The sequence below is a fragment of the Vespula vulgaris genome, chromosome 2 (assembly GCF_905475345.1).
Source record: "Vespula vulgaris chromosome 2, iyVesVulg1.1, whole genome shotgun sequence".
In the NCBI taxonomy this organism is placed as follows: Eukaryota; Metazoa; Arthropoda; class Insecta; order Hymenoptera; family Vespidae; genus Vespula; species Vespula vulgaris.
The window spans coordinates 704,222-726,569 of NC_066587.1; the positions used below are offsets into that span (position 1 = coordinate 704,222).

Below are 22,348 nucleotides of genomic sequence, written 5' to 3' on the forward strand. Positions count from 1 at the left end.
AAAGACCGCGTCTCGAGCTATTACGTCAGGTTCGTGAGTAATCTATATTGGTAATATTTCCGTCTGAATTGTAGATACTTCGGAATGAATTTTTTTTTTTTTTTTTTTAGATATTCTACTTTTTATGTTACTAATGAATTTCTTCTTTTTTCTTCTTCTTTTTTTATCTTTCAAAGAAATTTAATTCCAATGTTATTAGAACGATAGGACTTAATTAGAATGAAGATTAAAATTGGATATTTTCTATCTACCTATCTGTCTATTTATCTCTCTCTCTCTCTCTCTCTCTCTCTCTCTCTCTCTCTCTCTCTCTCTCTCTTTCTTTCTCTCTTCCTCTCAACCCCTCGTTGATACAAATCGAACGTGAAAAATTCTGTTTAACGGCGAATGATTGACGATCGCGAGTGAAAAATCACGAAAGTAGGACTCTCTCGTTCATCGCTTTGCCTCGCGACGAATCCGCGGGATCTTTTTTTGTCGACGAGAGAGAGAGAGGGTGAGGGTGAGATAGATAGAGAAAGAAAGAGAGAGGGAGAGAGAGAGAGAAAGACCACATCGCGATTACTTTATCGGAGTTCTACGATACCTACATATGTACCTTTGTAAGTATCTTTTGTGTATTATTATTTTTCTCTTTTTTTTTTTTCCTTTCCACATGCGTTCCGTTTTGGATTAAACAGTAGTACACGCGTGTGCTAGCTCGGTCGTTCATTCGTTCGTTCGTTCGTTCGTTCGTTCGTTCACGATTATCTAGCTCGACCTAGCATCCACGTATAACATACAACACGGTATTCATCGTGGCATTATCTCTCCACGACGTGGACATTTTCATCTCGACATTTTTAGCAACGACGCGAAGCACATTATCGTGTAGGAAAGATAGAAGAGAAAGAGAGAAAGAGATGGATATAGATAGAGAGAAAGAGAGAAAGAAGGAGGATTGGTAAAAGTAAGCTCGTTCGTACAGGTCGCTTCAAAGGGCTGCTGGAATGGAAATCTCGCCACTTGGAAACAGTGTATTCCTCTCCTACGTCCAATTTCCCTCTCCCTCCCTCTCTCCTTCTCTCACATACTTACTCGATCTTCTTTCTGTCTCCTTCATTTTCTCTACTTTACCCTCTCTCTCTCTCTCTCTCTCTCTCTCTCGCTCGCTCTTGCTCTCACCCTTAAAGCCGAGAGTACACGCGTAGTGTATATCCGCGTGTATATGCGGTGTGTGCACGGGACTCTAAAAAAGGCGGCAGGGCCATTCGATGGCAGCTGTTCCACATTTGAAGGATGGATATTCTTCGGGCTTTGTCGTCACGACAAAAGACCCTCCTCTCACAAAAGACCGACCCGGGCCGAGCTTTCCGCGTGAGTCTTTCTCTGTCTTTCTCTATCTCGCTCTTATTTCAAGAGAGTGAGTGAGTAGTGAGAGAAAGAGTGTGAGAGAGAGAGAGAGAGAGAGAGAGAGAGAGAGAGTAGCATAAGCATTCAGCAGCCCAAGTTCCATATGTGCCCTTGCCACCACGACGCTGTTTTACTCTCTCTCTCTCCCTCTCTTAACTTGCAATGCGATTCGTACATTCGTTCGCACATGTCCACTGCTGTGCGAACGTGTCCAACAACCTCTTTCTTTCTCTCTCCCTCTCTCTCTCTCTTTTTTCTGTTTCTTTCTTTCTAATGGTGCTTAGTCAGTTTCGAAGGATGCTCGGTAGAGTCTCACCGTACGTTGGCTCAAAATTGGTCCAGAAACGCATTCCTTCCTGTCGGTTAAACGAGTTTCTTTTTTGCTTCTCGTTACAAGCTCGCAGGGAAGCAAGAAAGAAATAAAAAGAGAGAGAGAGAGAGAAAGCAAGCAGGTTCGGATCGGATGGGAGACAACGACGAATCGTCTAGTCGGATTAACTAATAGGTTTGTGAGCTCTCTCTCTCTCTCTCTCTCTTTCTCTTTTTCTTTCTCGGTTTATTCTCGACCTCGTTTAACCCTGACGTCGTCGATGTTTCGACGAACCTTACACTTAACATTTACCAATCGAGAAGCGTTATACTATTATTCTGCCTGCTATCAGCTATTTGCTCTACTATATTCGGGAGGAGGGGAACAGGGGGTGGTTAACGGGCGAACAGGCTAGCGTTTGTGTTCGTGCCGATTGTGCACTTCTTCCGTGACTCAACACAAAATGATTAGCGACGTAAGCGCGAGCATGACTCGGACGAAGAAAAAAAATTTTATATAAAAAAAAAAAAACTGGAATGGACTGGACTGGACTGAAGTGGAGTGGAGTGGAGTGGAGCGGAGCAAAGTGAACTAAAGTGAACATTGGCCTTGAAACAGAGGTCGTACGCAAAACGACGAGTAAATACGTCGCGTTGTAATTAACGCGTTAATTAGGTCTAATTCTTAAAAGGAACTTGCCTGTGTTTTTCTTTTTTCTTTTCCTTTTTTCTTCTCTCTCTCTCTCTCTCTCTCTCTCTCTCTTTTTCTTTCTTTCTTTTTTTCTGTACGTTCTAACTAGTCGAAGCAACGCGTTTCTTTTTGCGTATAATGACGTACTTGTATACGGTTCTAAGGGAAATTGATTTTGAAAAATCCCCGGTATCGAGTAAATTACTAGTCGATTTAGGTAAAAATATATTGCAAGGCTCTTCTTCGATAGGGAGGAGAATCTTTCTCTCTCTCTCTCTCTCTCTCTCTATCTCTATCTATCTATCTATCTATCTATCTATCTCTCTCTGTCTCCCTTTCTCTTTCTCTTCTCTTTAATTCATCGTAACGAAGCCGAGGCACGATGTTGGTTGCCTCCAGTAAATTGGAAGCGTGTACTACGGTCGATTCGCGTGACGTCGTCTAGCAGAGACCCGTTTTCGATCATAATTGGTAGTTCACCAAGACGATTGATGGGAATATGCGTGCGATACAGAATCAGTAGTATATCGTGTTATCCAAAACGACCGATATTCTCGAACTATTGCTTCCTCTCTCTCTCTCTCTCTCTCTCTCTCTCTCTCTCTCTCTCTCTCTCTCTCTATAAATTCTTAAGTATATTCCAACAAATTCGATGTGTGTATATATATATATATATATCCTCCCCTCGGCTATATTTTTTCGAAGATGAATCACACGGGAGAGATACGTGCTGCTTCATGCGCTCCACACATATGTATATATATATATACACACATACGTATGTACGTCATATATAATAACGTGACTATCGAACGTAAAAATTTTATCTTTTTCTTTTTTCTCTCTTTTTTTTCCTTGTCAGAAAAATTACATAGGATAAACAAGGAGAAAAATGTTCGCGCGTTTAGCTTTGCTGCGTCGCGTTCGTTGCGTTAGTCTCGTCGTCCGTCTCTTCTCCTATCTCTTGGTTATACATATACATATTTTAATTTTCTAATTCAATAAAATCTCGCTTCCGCCGGTCCTCCCCCGAGAGCCGCGATCCTACTCGCGCGCGTTCGTATTCGTTCGGAAGTAATCGTCGACGCCGTCGTCGCTCGGTAGTCCCTCTACCTCCCCACCCCTCCGTATCGTGCTTCGCGTCGACTCGGCTCGATTCGGCTCCATTCGGTAAATCTCGGGCGCACGGTCTCGGTCTCGTCGAGCACGAACCAACGAGTCGCTTTTCGATTCAGTTCTCGTTCGTCCGCACGCCTGTTCGCGTCATGTCGTGAACTGGGAGAGTATTTTATCTCTCTCTCTTTCTCTCTCTTTCTCTCTATTCTTCCAAGTGAGAGGCGTTTGTGGTCTGCTCTAAAGTAAGATAAACCGATATAAGTGCGCAACGAGATAAGCCGACTAGGGCCGACCGACCGACCGACTACTGACCGATTAATTAAACGAATTCGAAGAACGAGCAATAATCGTCGACCGCAGCTACCAACGAGGAGAAGAGATCGTCCTCCGAATTTTGCAATTTTTCCTATTTAGTTAGGAACGAGAGAGAAGAATGTAACCTCAGGTATGCTCCAATCTTTTTAAGTTTAATCTTTAGAAACCTCGTCGATGTACATACATACATACATACATACATATATATATATAAATTTATAGGCCTTTGACCTTGGCACGTTTTAACAAATCTTAAGTACCGTCTATCTCTGGACACAGCTAAGAGCTGCTATTAGCGATGCACAGTGGACATAACCTTAAATTGCGAATTAATAATTTTTTCTTTTTTTATGTATCATATAGCAGCGATTGAATTATCGAGTATACCACAATTTAATAGTAATAATCGTTTTATAAAGACCGACGACGATTCGTTAGATATATAATTCCATCGTCGACCAAACATTTTAGCGGTTTAGCGACGGACGTCCTTCGGACTAAACGAACACAATCTCTCTCTTATCTCTGACGTTCTTCCATTTTCTTTAAACGATTATCTTTCGTCTTCGTTCGACCATCCTCGGGACGATCGACGAACATTCGAAATTCTCGTCAGACGCGAATTATTATCGTCATCGCGAACTATACGAGAGATGTATCGAACGACACGGAGAGAAAAAGACCGTCGTCTCTCGACATTGAATAAACTCGCAGTATCCTGCTTGATTAACGATCTTTTCTCTCTCTCTCTCTCTCTCTCTCTCTCTCTCTCTCTCTCTCTCTCTCTCTCTCTCTCTCTCTCTCTCTCTCTCTCTCTCTCTCTCTCTCTCAATCTCTCTATCTCTGGTTAACCAAGTTTGTTGTGACCACAACGTAACGATCATTTTGGTCCGCGTCTCTCTCTCTTTCTTTCTCTCTCTGCTTAATCGCATCCTGTGCGACGACAAAAATGACAAATATTTGATTATTATCATGATTATTATTTTTACTACTACTATTATTATTATTAATATTGATTAATCATGATTATTATTTTTACTACTACTATTATTATTATTATTACTATTATTATTATTACGACAAAAATGACAAATATTCGATCATCATGATGATGATGATTATTATTATTATTATTATTATTATTACGACAAAAATGACAAATATTCGATCATGATTATTATTATTATTATTATCATCGTTATTAGTATTATTACTATTATTATTATAAATATTAATATTAATAGTTTCTTGTTTCGATATTTATTAATATGCAACGATTGCGTTTAACTATCATCACATGTGTGTATACATCTACGTACGTATGTACGTATTATCGAAAAGTTAGAAGATCGTAAAATTCCATGCAAAAGAAGCAGCAGCGAGCTCTTCGTCGAGATGAGGAAGAAGAGAAGAGTGGAAAGGAGAGGAGTGATGCGACAGAGCAATCTTGAGAAGCGCGTGGAAGAGAGAAAGAGAAAGAGAGAGAGAGATCGCACTCTGTGGTTCCCATGAAGCATTCTCCACGTGGTGCTAAGCCTCCTCCTCTTCTATCTATCTATCTATCTATCTCTTTCGCTCGGTCTGTCCGTCCGCCCATCCGTTCGTTCCATGTGTTACTACGATGATACAAGCCGCGCGATGACCTAACCAGACTGTCAATTAAAATGCCACCATATGCCATACTTAAATTGTTCCCTGAATTTTCAAGCATTCTCTTGTCTTCTATTTCCTTCTCTCTCTCTCTTTCTCTCTTTCTTTTATTCTCTTCTCTCTGTTTTTTAAATATAAAAGAGCGAGTTACGTATAAAACGTCCAAGGAATTTGATTTTTCGTCGAAAGAAAATATAATATAGGATAGATAAAGATTTTTGTCATATTGTTGACTCATTCTGACATACTATTCTATACATATATATATATATATTATATGTATAATACACCTATCCATACACACACACACACACACACATACATATAGATATATCGAAGCTTTAAATCTTTTGTGTGTAAAAGCATATTCGAAAAGAAAGAATCGTTCGTGTCTGTTCGCTGTCGGGAAAGATTAGAGGGTGAAAAAAAAAAGAAAAAGAAAAAAAGAAAGAAAGAAAAAAGAGACGCTTCTTTTTCGTCGTACTAGCAAGGAGAGTGCAGGAGAAAGAAAGAGAAAGAGAAGAAAGGAAGAAAGGAAGATAGAAAGATAGAGAAAACGCGTGTGTGAGAGCGAGAAAGATGGTTTAAAGTGTACACCCCTGAGTCATCCGGCTTGTGTGTTCCTCTTACGTGACGAATCGCAGAGCACGGAACGTTGGAGAAACGGAACGCAGAGATGAAGAGATGATAGGAAAAAAAAAGAGAGAGAGAACGATCCTCTCTCTCTCTCTCTCTCTCTCTCTCTCTCTCATTCGACAAGCGAAGGAGTTTCGAACGAAGATAGCGATAGCCACACACACAATCTCTTACGGAAAAAGAATTCTCTTTAGTCCTATCTCTCTCTCTCTCTCTCTCTCTCTTTCAATATATATATCTATCTATCTCTCGAACGAGCGAACGAAATATAGGGCTGTACTCATTAGTAAATGAGCCCTGGGTAATCGAGCGCGGGTCCCAGGTGTTATCTTTCTGGCAAACGAACGAACGAACGAGAGAGAGAATGTGTGTGTGTGTACTCGCGCGCGCGTGGGTGGATGGGTGGATTGTAGAGAGAAAGAAAGAGAGAGAGAGAGAGAGAGAACGGGAGAGGGAGAGGGAATATAGAACTCGAGAGCTTCGTCATGCCGCATAGTATTTAAGGCGTACAGGAAGAGAGACCGCGTATCCCTTGATGTGTTTTGGTGAGTCTGTACCACACAACTGTGTTTATATTACGTAGATACGATGTATGTACTCCGCCGCACGCTTCTCTTCGATATAAACTCTCGGCTCATAGCATAATGCCTTTTGTTAATTATTACAGGAGCCACACTTTGGAGGCTTAAAATTCGCCATAAATAATGAAGGAGACAATACCGATACACGCCGACGCCATCCTTCTTCTATTAAACCTTCTTTGTCTCTCTCTCTCTCTCTCTCTCTCTCTCTCTCTCTCTCTCTCTCTCTCTTTCTCTCTCTCTCTCTTTCTCTCTCTCACTTTCTCTGTCTCTCTCTTACTCTTTCTCTGGATCGTTTCTCCTTTCTTTCTTTTTCTTTTTTTTTCGTCTCACCCACCAGGGATCCTTCATCCCTCTACCTTCCTTCTTCCCTCTCTCTCTCTCTCTCTCTCTTTTCTTCATCGACCAGCATCTTCTATCTTTCTCGATTCCCCTCTATCACCCCTCTCTCTCTCTGTCGTTGTTACACTCGTTCGACGTTTCCTGTCGATATCCTCCGGCTAAATCCAATGAAAAAAGCATTCTATGTATATAAAACCGAGTGAGTGAGAGAAAGAGATGGAGAGAGAAATAGAGATAGAGATAGAGATAAAGTGAGAAGCATTAAAAACAGGATGAAAGAAAGATAGAGAGGGTGGGAGGGAGGGTTAGAGAAAGAGCTGTGAAAATGCAGCAATTTGCTTGGCGCTATTTCTCCGATCGAGATTCCGAACGAGCTAGGAACGTATCGATCGTTAATGGCGCGAGTTTGTACCTACCCTCTCTCCTTTCCCTCTACGGTGTGTTAATCGTTTATCGTAACGGACCTGTAGAGACAGGACCTCGACTTTTTCCAAAATAGATCTCTCTCTCTCTCTCTCTCGTTTTTCTTTTTGTCTCTTCTACGTTTCTCTTCCTCCTCTCCCTTCTCCCCTCTCCCCCACTTTTCTCTCACACATGAATATTCTTTTTTAATGATACTGTCGGAAGTGTACGTTAGACTGGATAGAGTCGTTTGTGGAACTCTCCTACGCGTGACATGTGAAACCTGATAAAACTCTTTTCTATTCTATTCCGATAGGAAAAGAGAGAGAGAGAGAATGTATCAAAGTAAAAAAAAGAAAGAAAAAAACAAAAGGAAAACGTAGAACGAGCGAACGGTAGAGGAGAAACATGTTTTCTAGGAGACGACGAATATGTATTACGTATTATTCGAAACGTTTGGAATAAAATACCGGAAGGAATCGGTTTGAAATGACACGAACGTTATTACGCGGAGGTTGGTTGTAGGAGAAGTGTCAGAGTCGCGTTGAAAAGCTAGATGTACGCGTATGTTGAAAACAAGAGGATGAGGAGGACAAGGAGGAGGAAGGGAGAAGGGAAAGGCGGGAGCAAAAGTGTTATAAAACGAAGAGTGGAGGGGAAAAAGTGTTGTTTAAACGTTGACGAGCGTAGAAGTAGAAAGAGAAAGAGAGAGAGAGAGAGAGAAATTGTAAATTTTGTCTGACAACGTTTCAGAAACACCCTGTATAATAAGCTACATATTATTGGATCTCTCTTTACCGTCTCTCGGACATGTAATGGTTAATAGTAGTAGTAGCAGTAGTAGTGTAATAGTAACAGGAATAACATAGAGAGGAATAATATAGAGAAGAGAAAGAGAAGTTGGAGGGGATCGGTCGAGGACGACAAGGGTCAGCTGATAGCGGAAAATTATCTCTCAGTTTAGCCCGAACGATCCGAGGCTACGGCCGCGATATTGTAAAACATTGTGTCTACATAGTACTCGACGTTTCTAACGTTTCTAACGACGGACCGTGCCGTAACGCTTTACGGTAAAATTCCCTTGATAGTCTTCGAACCAACTCTTTTACTTCCTTTATAAAACGATATATATATATATATAATTTTTTTTGTTTAGAATTATTATTAAATCTTATCGAGAAAAGGGAGACATACGATTTTCTGATCCATTGATTTTTTTTCTTTTCTTTTTTTTTTTTTTTAAATATTTTTTATATATTCTTATCTTTCTTTCTTCTCTTTATGAAACCCAAGAAGTAAAATGACGAGTAAACGTTTGCAAGACGAACTCCCCGAGTCTAAAGTAACGAGACCAACGACGAAACACTTTGTAAAACGAGACAAGAGTTAATGACCGGAATAGGAAGAAACTCGGAATATCTTACAACGGCGAGCCTTTTAATTCGTTTCGTGAAATAAACGAAAACGGTTTCGAGAAACGTAGAGAAAAGTTACGAGAGCTCGATCTTGCCAAGCGCAACCCCCTACCTCCTTCGCTACCCCCTATGTCCCCACTCCCCTTCGTTGCACCACTTCTTCTAGTTCTACAGAAAAGTTTCTTCGTTACCTTATCGTCGACTGTGGCCAAGTTCCTTTCTTTTTTTTTTTTCTTTTCTCTCTTTCTCTCTCTCTCTTTTTCCCTCCTTCCTTCTCTTTCTATTTAATGTGTCTCACCGACCGTGCGTAGGTATATATCTGATGTAATGTATTACATTCCACGACGTAGCAGTAGCTCCAGCAGCGTGCCAAGCAGGAGAATTGCAAGCTGTCAATGATAATTTTTAAACGATCCTAACAGCCATGTCCCGTTTTACCAAGAAAGTCTGTATCTTTATTCGATCTAGACAGCTTTTATAATAATAATATTAATTGTTTCCTAATGATTATTTATAATAATAATAGTAATAATAATAATAATTATTATTATTGCTAACTTTTATAAAATTATTATGAAAATTGCTTTTGACAAAAAAAAATCTGTTCCTTTATATAATTTGAATAATTTTTATTATCAAATTATTATCAAATTATCAAAATATCGCTATCGTTATTATTAATATTATTTACCATTAATACGACAAAAGAGTACGATAATCGAAAGTAAATAATATATATATGAAAAAAAAGCAGACTTTTCGAATACGTTTTTTAATCGACATAAATTTTAAGCATTTCGTCCGTAATAGACACACACGCACGCAAACAAGAAACGTAATTCTTTTTAACAAGATTTTTCAAAATAGCGATCGAAAAAAGAAATCGTTAACGTTTCTTGATTCGTTCGGTTTGCATCTTATCGCATCTTCTACTCCGGCGAGGTTGAGATTTCTCGTTAGAGGTTAATTCACGCAATTGAGACGGGTTGCCATCTTAAAACGACTCGTTTCTCCCTCCTCTCTTTCTCTCACTTACACTTTCTTCCTGTCTTTCTCTCTCTCTTTCTCTCTCTCTTTCTCTCTATCTATCTATCTTTCTCACAGCTCGAAAACGCTTACCAATTTTGGCTTGGTCCAAAATGAATTTGCCGGTACCACGCTCTATGTTTGCGTGTCTCTAGCCTGCGGTGATTTAAAGGAGACGAGACAGGAAAATATCAACGGAGTCATCAGTTGATTAATCCCGTCCAGCTTTTGCACTCTGTGATAATAATAATAAGAATAATGATGATGATGATGATGATGATGATGATGATCTATGGCTGAGAGGAAACGAATAGATTTTTTTTTATATCATTTTATTTCGTTTTATTTGATTTTATTTTATTTTATTTTTTTCATTTCGATTAGTAATCTATTTTCTTCTCCATTTTGCTGTAAAGATTGGAAGATCGTTAACAAGAGGAGCCAATGAAGAAGTACCTCCGTTTAACTGTTAGTAGTACGTAGTAGTCGGGGATGGATCGACCAACCACAAACGTTCGTTAAATCTACCGAATTGGACTCTTAAATCGACCGTGTGCCCTCCGTTGCGAAAACGAAAAGGAGAAGGGTTCCTTTCTTTTATAGAAGAAATAGAAAAGAAGAAAGGGAGGGAACCATCGAGTTTAACTCCGTCGTAAGAAAGAGAGAAATGTTTAACGTAAGATAAATTGAAAGAGGAAAATGCCGTGGGAAAATTTGTCTTAACCTTTTTTCTTTCTTTCTTTCTTTCTTTTTTTTTTCTTTTTCTTTTTCTTCGTTTAAAGAAACTGTCATAATTCTCGTAATGTTTTATTTATAAACAAAAAAAAGAAAAAAGAAAGAATCGCGTACGCGAACAGAAAGTTACAGAGAGGAGTGAAAGTAGAACGAAAAAAAAAAGAAAATGTACCGTTCGATTACAATGCCGAAAAGAAGAAAAAGAAGTGGTATGTCTACGACATACGTACGTAGATAGAGATGCATATATACATAGATATGCGCATACATATGTATACACACACATATACACATATATATATACGTATATATGGTTTGGACGTAGATTGGGAATGAGGTGACAATAAAGAGAGAGAAAGAATGGGGATGAAAGTGGGGGAGGTAGTCATCGGCCGGAAAGTACAAAACCGATGCAGGAAATAATGCATTCAGTGGCAATGTCGATGGTGATGCCGATGGTCTATGGATGACCATAGATGTATATATATATATACATGGAAAAATTGCAACATGGCTGACGCGTCACGTGTACTTTTCACTGCTTTCTTTCTTTTTTTACTTCTCTCTTTTTCTCACGCACGCACACACTCTCATTTTTTTTTTTTTTTTTTGTTACGAACGATGGAACTTGGTCGATTGATTGACGGATCATAGCAGTCGGCAGCCGCGTGTCTGCCGCATGTCGACTCGCCAAGGGATATCATCTATTCCTCGCGTGTGTGCAATACAGGAACACTGGAGAGGGGTAGTTGCCACCCCTTCCTCGCGTCGCGATAGATTTAACGCGATTTTCCAAAACTTTGCGACTTTTACCGATCCACGTATCCATTTCTCTTCTCCATCGTCCCGTCTATTTGGGAGATACAAATTCTATTCGTCGTGCGTCTTCGATGTAAATACCACGGAGAAAAAAGAGAGAGAGAGAGAGAGAGAGAGAAAGAAAGAAAGGATTTTTTTCAAATACACTTTTCTTTTCTCCGAAATAAAAGTAGACAATCTTGAGAGAAGGACGTAATAGAGTATCGAAGAAATGGAAATAAATTTCTTCTATGCATTTCTCTCTCCATCTTCGTTCAGTTTTCGTCCTTGGTAATGGTTACGGACGTGTCACGAGAAAAGTATAGCGAGGAAGAAGGAAAGAGAGAGAGAGAGAGAGAGAGAGATTTTCTTCTCTCCATCAAGCAACCCCTTCGTCTAACATTTTCAACGGCTTTCTCTTTCTACGTTGGCGCGGCTGTCGCGTCCATTTCTTCCTTTCCCCTTTGACAGTCATCTTGATCATCTTTCCCCGAAGCTTTCGGAGCCGACGAAGACGAAGACGAAGACGAGGACGAGGAGGACGCTTTCCACCCGCGTGTCACGTCTACCATAAGCAGCTAAAGCGTCTTTTCACGACAGAAAGAGAGAGAGAGAGAGAGAGAGAGAGAGACAGAGACTTCGCGATTTAGCAACACCCTGCTGTTTCCGATGGTCGGACGATGATGGTAGTCGTCGTTGTCGTCGTCGTTGTCATGGTAGTGGTAGAGTAGTGCTACTGCTGCTACTGATGCTGCTGCTGCTACTGCTTAAGCTACCAAAGAGAAGAGACATAACGATGGAGAAAAGGAGAGACGCTATCGCTCTCGACGGTCCAATAAAAACTAATGGTTGGAAAGTCCAGAGGACTTTGGCGAAAAGTCAGAGCGACGCCTCTTAAGCCGCTGGACTCGGATATCCTCTCTTTTCTTCTACCTCTCTCTCTCTCTCTCTCTTTCTCTTACCCTTTTTCGAGAACCTTACCTCGATCTTCCTTTCGTGTTAAACGCGTTGCGACAGCCTAATCGTCTCCGCGAGATGCGAAATTAAGCTCTGTTAGGAGTAAAAGGTCGATGGGAAGTTAATAACGCCGAGACAAAGCCTGAAACAGGAGTACTGCCTCTTCTTCTTCTTCTTCTTCTTCTTCTTCTTCTTCTTCTTCTTCTTTCATCCTCTCTTTTTCCTTCTTTCTTTCTCCATCTCTCTTTCTCTCTCTCTCTCTCTCTCTCTCTCTCTCACACACACACACATCCTTTTATTAGTATCTTGAAAGTTAGCACCTTGATATCTCAACGGCTAATAGCATTGTTCTGAAGTTACTGCCCCGTGGTGTGTCGGCTCGAATTAGTTCTCTCTCTCTCTCTCTCTCTCTCTCTCTCTCTCTCTCTCTCTCTCTCTCTCTCTCTCTCAAGTATCTGACTTGTATTATCGATATTATCGATAATTTCCACTTTCTTTTGTTACTGTTTTTCTATCTTCGATATCTATCGACTTTACCTCTTACCTCCGCTCCCTCTTATCTCCCACCTTTCTCGCCATCTTGTTGTTCTTTCATTAAACAGAAAAAATGCAAGCCCTCTCTCTCTCTCTCACACACACCCACACGCACGCGTTACGCGCACACTCACATTTTTTTTTCTTTTTTGATCCAAGACTCTTAGAAATGTTTTTGATAGAGTCATGAATTTTCTTGCAAACAAAAACGAGTATACCACTACTACTACTACTACTACTACTATTACTACTGTGTTATATAGAAAATTAGAAAAACTTTGAAGTTCCTACGTTTGATTTGGAGACGACGCACGTGCATTCATTTTGACGAGTTTTTAAACGCGACCACTTGGAAATAGTATAAAGTACGTGCGCGCGAGCCACATACACACATACACGTATAATAGACACGACAGGCAGAGTAAAACGAATACTCTATTTACGAGACTCACTGCCACGAGCACGATCATGCCATATTGTGTTCCTAGTGAATGCAACCTCTGCCCACTCTCTCACCTCATCTCTCTCTCTCTCTCTTTCTCTAATTCTACAAGATATTCACGGATGCTACAGCATTTCTCATAAAATCTTCCGTACTAACTCTCTCTCTCTCTCTCTCTCTCTCTCTTTCTCGTTCATTCCTCTTCTCAGATACAGAGAAAGCAACCCTTAAAAAAATGTTTTTTATTGTGACTAGAATAGACGATCCTATTACTGACACAAAAGAAGAGAGATAACATAGAGAAGAAAGAGAGAGAGAGAGAGAGAGAGAGAGAGAGAGAGAGAGAGAGAGAGTTGAAAGCTTTGACTGACACACAAGTCTTTTAAGAGATAAAACTAACTTATCTCGAACGTATTTGACGAACTTAGTTTCCTATCTCGTAGATGAGACATATCTAAAACGTCGATAAAAAATTTATCTAACAAACACGACGAAGTAGGAGGAATATGTGGCGGACAACATGTCGTCAAAAAAGATTAATAATTAATAATTTACTAATTTTAATTTGTATTGTAATAAAAATTAATAATTTTCATTGATTCATAATTCATTGATAGAATCAATAAGGATCCAAATAAGATCGTTCGAGTATGAACGTCGACGAACAAATCGAACGTTTCTAAAATGTCGATAAAAATTTGCTAAAGAAAAAAATTATATGCATATATATATATATATATATATATATATATATATATATATATATATATATTATATTTTTTCTTTTTATATACGTAATTATATACACGTAATTAATTCGATACATTACAATTAAAACAATATAGAAAATTAACACCGTTCGGAATTGTAAATTTATTTTTTCGTTGATTCGATTAAACGTAGAGATATGTCTAAGATCGAAACTAAGATAAATAGCTTAATTGAAACTCGAGTTAAATGAACAGCGGTTTAGATCCAATGATTTAAAAGATATCATCGCGTCTTTTAAGCGTAAACAAGAGGGAAGAATAGTTAATAGAGTCGTCTCTCTCTCTCTCTCTCTCTCGTCGTATATCGTTATGGTATATACCATAACGAAAGAAAAAGACAGAAAATGGTCCAAGTTAAGAAGCTTACGCGATACTGCTTTTAGTTCGAGAAACGAATGTCCTTCTTAGAAGAAGGTAGATACGAAGGAAGGAAGGAAGGACGACAAAGTGGTCGTTTTTTAACGATGTGAGATCGTAGAAGGTAGAGAGAGAGGTCGTGGGAGGATGGGGTGGGGAGAGGGAAAGAAAAAAAGAAGAAAAAAATTTTTCTAACGTCTAACGCACACGCGAGAACGACTAGCGAAGCTATTATTGCGATATATCTCTGCCGATTAGGATTTGTGTCGTTTCTTCGAAAGAAAAAAAAAGAAAAAAGAAAAAAAAAGAAAGAAAAAAAAAGGTTTATCGGAAATGGAAGTGACAAGGTTCAAGGGAAAATGTGAAATTCTAGAGAGAGAAAAAAAAATAAAGAAAAAAGCAAAGATAAAATCGTTCTCTTGTATTATAAAGAATTTCTCGTATAGAATCTGTTGTCTTCGAGTATTATAAGATAAGGAGAGCAGGTAGAAGAGATTCTTATCGATCTTACGCGAAGAATTTATCATCGAATTTGTGCGTTCGTGTGTCGTTCGTAAAATCATATCGAAGGGAATGAATATTTAACAACTCGTCATAACGTTTCACGTTTTGAGGAAGATGCTTCCTTTGCATCTCTCTCTCTCTTTTTCTTTCTCCACTGTTCTTTCGTCTATCTTTAAGCATCTCTCTTGCCTTCCCTGTTTCACGTTTATCCTCGAAAACTCGAAGCATGGAGACCGCCGCCTATTATCGTTGGAGAGATAATTAAAAAGGCAGGCGCGCAGGAGAGATATTAAAGCGTCGAAGAGAGAGAGAGAGAGAGGGTAAGCCCTTATCAGTGGGCCGTTATCGCTCAACGACGGCCATGTTGGGACCAGCTTTGCATCTCTCTCTCTCTCTCTCTCTCTCCTTCTTTGTCTTTCTCTCTCTCTATCATTCTCGCTCGTTTTCAACATTACGCTATGACCGAAAGAGAGGCCAGGAATATATTTGCGCGATGTTGCCTCATAACGACCACACGATGGGGTTGTTTGCATTGCTGCTGCTGCTGCAACAGACATACGAGAGTTTCGAGGAGGAAGAAAGGAACAGCTAGAAAGAGAGAGAGAGAGAGAGAGAGACAGATGCTGACTGCTGCTGGCTGCTGTGCCAGTTCTGCTACTGGGGGATGTTAGAATCGCTCGAGTGACGTCACTACTCGACATCTTATTTCCTACGTGTCCTCTCGGAGCAACACCGATACGAACGACGTTCTAATCTACAAAAGGAACCACCAACTACATACCAAGATTGTTTTTCTCTCATCGCCCGTACTCTTTATCAAGACTTCGTGGTGGTCTTCTTTTTCCAACCAACGTATATATACCATCTATGTACGTGTATTCGCGCGTACGTGTTTGCGCGTTTGTTTGATCGTACCTTTTGAAAACGATTGGGGATTGGTGATGGAGGTGGTGAGTCGAGTTGAGGGGACTGAAAGAAGAACGTCGAGAGAATCGGAAGTTCTCTCTTACGATGACGTACTCTTCCGTCCAAGGAGAAGATCGATCAAAACAAAGTGTGTCTGCTACTCTGCTGCTGTGTGTGTAACATACGATGTATGTATCTGAACAAGAGTATTACTACTCGTTCGTGATATGGTACAGTGTGACGTGATGCACGTACACACGAATACGATTTATCTTTGGGGTAATGCATAATTCGGTTTTATCGTAGGAACAATCGCGACGACGTATAAATTTTCTTCGATACTACTGTTCTTCTCTTTCTCTCTCTCTCTCTCTCTCTCTCTCTTTTTTTCTCTCCTCTGTTTATCTTTTCTCTGTGTTAAAGAGAAAAGGAGGGCACGGATGATCCTAAATCTTTCCTATAAACTCGCATGCCTAATGTCTACATAGTTTATTCTCATTTTATCCTCCGAAGTCAAGGGAAGAAAGGAAGTGCGTCATTGATTCGAATTAAATGTCCGTCTCGAATATATCCTCTTCGTACTTTCTCTCTTTCTCTCTCTCTCTCTCTCTTTCTTTTTTTCTTCGCTTCGACAAATTTACGCGTTATTTTTTACGTTATCATTTGTAACAATAACAATTATTATTATTATGACGATGATGATTGTAATAATAATTTCTTTTCCTTTTTTCTTATTTTTTTTTCTTTTCTTCTTTCTTTCTTCTTCGTTTTGTGGTTTACTATCTAATTCAAAGCAAAACGAAAATGTTTTAAGCGTAACATCCGAGAAACTTTGGCTACACGTTTGACGGATCAAACGTTAAGACTCCGATGACTTGGTCGAGTATCTCTAATGGGCTAAACTTTTAAAGGGTTAAAGTTCGAGAGGCGTCTATAGCTTTTACTATACCGTAGTAACTAACTCTTCCTCTCTCTCTCTCTCTCACTCTCTCTCACTCTCTTTTTCTCTTTACCGATCTCATGTACACGCTGCTCTTTCTTTCTTTCTCTCTCTCTTTCTCTCTGCGACTTTTCAACCGCACTCGTAGTCGTTCATTTACCAACGAATGAAAAGATGAGTCGCAATTGTCTCGTTCTGTGTATCGAATCACATACGATTCGACTGCGACCCTACGTGCTTTTAAAGTCGAGCTTCCAACTCGTTAAACTTTGCTTCGATTGTATCTCTCTCTCTCTCTCTCTCCTTCCTTCCCTCTCTACCGCTCTCTCTTTCGCTTTTTTTCAACGTACCTCGTCGATGTCGATGAACTATATTATTATTATTATTATTAATTAATTAATTAATTAATTAATTAATTTACTTACTTTTTCTAATACACTACGTTAACTTTTTAATTCTTGACAGAAGAAAAAAAAAAGAATGCAGATCTTGTAAAAGAAGTCGAACGTTTTAACCCTAACTCGTTTGATACAAATAAACGCGTGCTTTATCACATAGATGCATTTTTAGTTTACGCATTTGTTATTTTCTCTTTACCGTTGTCTCCAGTTTCTACTAATTTTCTTAATCAAAATTTCTCAAGAAAGAAGATACTTCCGAAAGAATGGTATCATACTTCACTCAAGTCATTTTTCACCGTAACCCGTTTAATATAAATCGATCTATACGTATCAGAGTTTTCTTACGCGCAGTTAACATACCCATATTATTATTCTTCTTATTATTATTATTATTCTAATATAGATATATTTTTTTTTATTCAACAAATATCACATGCTATAAACTCTTGATTGCCGATAGAAGGAAAAAACGAACACACACGCGCATAAAAAGATACATAAATCAACCGCACATAGAAACATGCATACATACATATATAAAAGAGATCAAAAGTTGAAAAGTTTCGACGGTGATCGATAAAAAAAAAAAAATCCGATCGATCATATACGAACCGAAAGAAAACCGAACAAAATTTTACAAAGTAAAGTCGATGGGCCATAATCGATAGATAGTATTAAATTCTATCGAACTCTTTTTTCATAAGATTACTTATTTTTCCTTCCTTCCTTCCTTCCTTCCTTCCTTCCTTCCTTCCTTCTTTTCTTCCTCCTCCTCGTAGCATTTCACTCGACGGGACGTCACGATATTAGCGTGCCGAAGTTAGCCCACTTCTTTATCAGCCTTCTACCTCCTCTACCACTACCACCTCCTCGTCGTACTTAGTGCGTTACTTTTCCGCCTCGGGGGTGGCATTTTACGAGGCACCGTTTGTACTCTGCATCCACCCTCTTCTTCTCCCTTGCTTCTCTCTCTCTCTCTCTCTCTCTCTCTCTCTCTCTCTCTCTCTCTCTCTCTCTCTCTCTCTCTGTGTATTCTCTTTCTCTGTCTGCTCTGTTGCGCGCGCGAGCTCTTTGTACACGAATACATATTGCCTTCTGGCGGTAGCAGTGCAATTAACATCACTCCGTGTTCAAACCAACCCTCTGTCCAGCTAGTAGTCGAAGGGATGCTCTGTGTGTTATGGGTATGTGTGTAAGGTGTGTGTATGTGCGTGTGTGGGAGAGAGAGAGAGAGAGAGAGAGAAAGAGAGAGAACTATTATGTTCTCTCTCTCTCTCTTTCTCTCTCTCTCTCATCTCTATGGTTGTCTTGGCAACCGGTCTCTCTTTCTCTCTCTCTCCTCTCTCTCTCTCTCTCTCTCTCTCTCTCTCGTCATCTACCCGTCCCAAAAACATTGACCTTATCTTACCCCGTGTTTCTTTTACGATCGATCTATCGTTTAGTTTTTTATATCCTTCTTTTTTTTATTTCTGTTGTATCTCTTTTTTATTGTTGTTTTCATTATTATTACGTTAGGTCAGAAAACTCGCAGACTCAGCAAAATAGATAAGGCAATTGTTGGATGAGAGACACTGTTATCCGTAACACGTGCTCTTTCTCTCTCACTTCTCTGTCTCTCTCTCTCTCTCTCCCTCTTTCTCTCTTTTCTATGTAGTATCTGTGTATATATGTACGACTACGTACTTCTTCGAATTCGTAGAAAACGTGCCGAAATATCCGTTCCGCGTTTGGACGACATTTTTACAAGGTTATATATATCAAGGCGACATTATTTATTGTTATAGCTTTTTCCTTCTCCGTCGTGTATGTATATGTGTGTTCTCTACAACGCGTTATGTTTATCATTCGTGAACTGTGGGACGTAGAGCTAACTCATTGATATCTTCGAGACAAAGAGGATAATAGTTTTAAGTAGATTACTATGTTCTTTGTCTTACTCAAAGCTGATACGTATGTATATCTATATCCATATATATATGTATATGTGTGTATATATATATATATAAAAGATGAACCACGTAATATCATCATCACCTTTAATTATTTTCGATCCAATGAATTCGTTATTGCGACGATGTAATCGTCTACGTATATAATTTATATTAAGATAAACTCATAGCTAATGTTCAAATAAATTCTATCTGAAAGAATAAAAAGAGAAATGTGTATGCGTATGTATGTGTGTGTATACACACAGGAAGTTGTAATAATCGATTCGTTGGGTATAATAAATGTTAAAGGAGAATAGAAAAATTTCACTTAGGACTTTGCCGATTGCGACGAGTGGTAGGTATTTGCTACGGACCGACCTCCGGGAGACTTTTGAACTTTTTCATTGATAAGATAAGGAGTCCGTTCGTGGGAAACGATAATTTTTCTACACTGGCATGCAGTGACGACTGACTCGAACGAGGGAACGGATGGAACGAACGGAACGAGAAACAGACGGACTTTGTTCTGAGAGCGTCTTCGAAAGGTCGATACGAAAAAGAGAAAGAAAGAAAGAAAGAAAGAAAGAAAGAGTGATGGAAAGAGAGAGGACAGAGGAGGAGGGTATGAGGAAAAGAGAAAGAGGGAGGAAAGCCGAAAGTGGAGTAATCTGATTAGGCAAAGTTTATCCGATCGTTAAATGCCTACGTTCGTTTTAGTTCGTAGCAAGTAGAAAAGAGTGTGAGACAGACAGAGAGAGAGGGGGGGGGGGGGGTTTGATGACGAGGTGAGTTGGGGGAGAAGGTGGGTTGAAAGGAGGAAGAATCGTCACGTTGGTGTAGGTAGGGTGTTATCGGGTCGTAGCACGACTCAGTTTGCTTTTGCCTCCGCTTTGCATACTCGAATGGACCGAGGAGTGTTCCTGAATCCATTAACCGCGGCGGTTCGGCTCTAGAGTTTACTTAACGCCACTGGCTATATTACGACGAGGACGACGACGACGAAGACGATGACGACGATGAACTCTCTCTCTTTTTTTTTCTCTTTTTTTTATCTCTATCTCTATCTCTAACTCTCTTTCTTTGGATCCTGCCAGAAAAGCAAAATGCTTTACAAGGATATGTACATCTCTTTTTCTTTCTCTTTCTCTTTCTTTTTTCGTTATCATTAAATTTATTATAGAGAAATCGAACTTGTTTTCGATATATTTTATATTTTCTTCTAGCAAAGATTATTTCTCTCTTTATCTTTATTTTTTATTTTTTATTTTTTATTTTTTATTATTTTTTTTTATTTTTTTTTGCTATAAATGCAAAGTTCGACTCTCGAAATTGGATTGCCGAGAATGATATTATTGGATAACGGTGAATCCAAGCATAGTTGGGTATAAGTTTTCATCCAAATATATATATATATATATATCTACTTGGATGTATATATACACGCGCGCACCCTATTATACATAGGGTGGGTCAAAAGTTTCTAGGTGAATCAAAAAAAAAAAATTACACAAGCATCATGTGTAGGCATGATGTAGTCTATGATTGGAAGGGAAAAAAATGAAAAAAAAAAATTAGCGCGAAAAATCCCCACGGGTAAAGAGTAATTGGTTTAAAAAAAAAAAGAGAGAGAAAAAGGAAAAAAAAAAGATATATCACCCAGGGCGATAATCGTGAACGCGTTTTTCAAACCCGAGTTAATGGAGGTGGAGGAGAAAGAGGAAATCTTACTCTGACCCCTTATACGCAAGAATAAAGGGTCACAATGACGTGTGACTATGATGTCCGTGTCCATTACACAAATTTACATACGTAATCGCATTCCTAGTCGGATTCCTAACGCGAGTTCGCGTTAACTTATGCGAACAGCCAGTAACGATGTGAGGCTTACCTGTTGCCGTCGCCATCATCGCCTCCGCCTCTACCTCCACCTCCACCTCCACCTCCACCTCCACCTTCGCCGCCACCCCCTCCGTATCGTCGACGTATATCGTTCTACTGTACTTTTCCATTCTCAAGAACGATCCGCAATAAGAGGGAAAATTCCTTCTAACTATATTTCTGTTACTCCTTTTTTCTTTTCTTTTCTTTTGTTTTTTTGTTCTATTGGGAATAATCGATTCTTTCAACCCTCTCTTTCATTACCGTATATGTATGTATGTATGTATGTATTATATACAAAGGGCCGAATAAAGGGTTCTTTGTAAGAAATGGTTAATATATAATAAGTCGCTTTCTATCTCTCTCTCTTTCTCTCTCTCTTTCTCGTTATCGAATAAATTTTGCAATTATTAATTAATTGAACTCGATTTAATATAATTCTTATCCTCGTTATAACGACGTGTGTTCGCGATACATAACACACACACACACACACATATATATATCACAAATAATTTGTATTACATAATTAATTTAATTTTATACATCTTCTGTTATATCACTTTTATATCTATAATTTATTCGACCGCGATCGAATTTTATTTCTCGTTGCACAAGTCGATGCGAGATAATATAAATGTATTGCCTTATCGCGATATAATTAATTTAATATTTTGATTTTGGAGAGTCACCAAAATTTGTTGTAACGCCTCGGGAGATTGGAGAGGAGGATAGAATAGGGGAGGGGACAACTAACATGGCGCAGTACATTCTTCCCCTCCTTCTTCTCCTCCTTCTCTTTGAAAAGGTTAAATCCGATAGTGTCGCAAAATTTTGATAAGAGAAAAGAGAAAAAAAAATCGATTGATTATACACGCGTAATCCGGAAATTTACTGAGTGTCAACATGGCGGGATATTGCAAGCATTGCACAGAACGTTTTTATTGCGTTTTCTAGTGGCGAAGGTGGGAGAAAGAGGGGAGAGAAGGGAGAGGAGGGGTTAATGGATCGAAGGTTCGATTAAAAATTCTTCTCCCTCTCCCCTTTTTAGTTCTCTCTTTCTCTTTCTCTCTTTACATTTATTTATGTTTTTGATGTCTCTCGTCTCTCACATCGAACGAGAGAATAAAACGAAAGCGATTTGAAAAGTTGCAATCGGAAGTTTGCGAAACAAGCGTTTCGCCGCAATGGAAACTTTCTTTCTCTGTTTCTTTCTCTCTCTTTCTTTCGTTCGTTCGTTCGTTCGATGTTTCATTGGCGAAGCACGAAAGAAGCCGAGACTAATACCCTACGCTTCTTCGAGAATTTTCCCAATTAGCC

General features: G+C 39.2%; 1 long non-coding RNA gene across 2 annotated transcripts in view; it reads left to right on the top strand.

The window, feature by feature from the left end:
- The first annotated feature begins 2,220 nt into the window (after window positions 1-2,220).
- Window positions 2,221-22,348, top strand: part of LOC127073126 (uncharacterized) — a 32,943-nt gene continuing 12,815 nt past the window's right edge. The window contains exon 1 of one of the 2 annotated variants that reach the window (XR_007785671.1): window positions 2,221-3,953. This is a non-coding gene — a long non-coding RNA (uncharacterized LOC127073126). The remainder of the gene's footprint in view (window positions 3,954-22,348) is intronic. The other variant, XR_007785670.1, reaches the window with a different exon arrangement.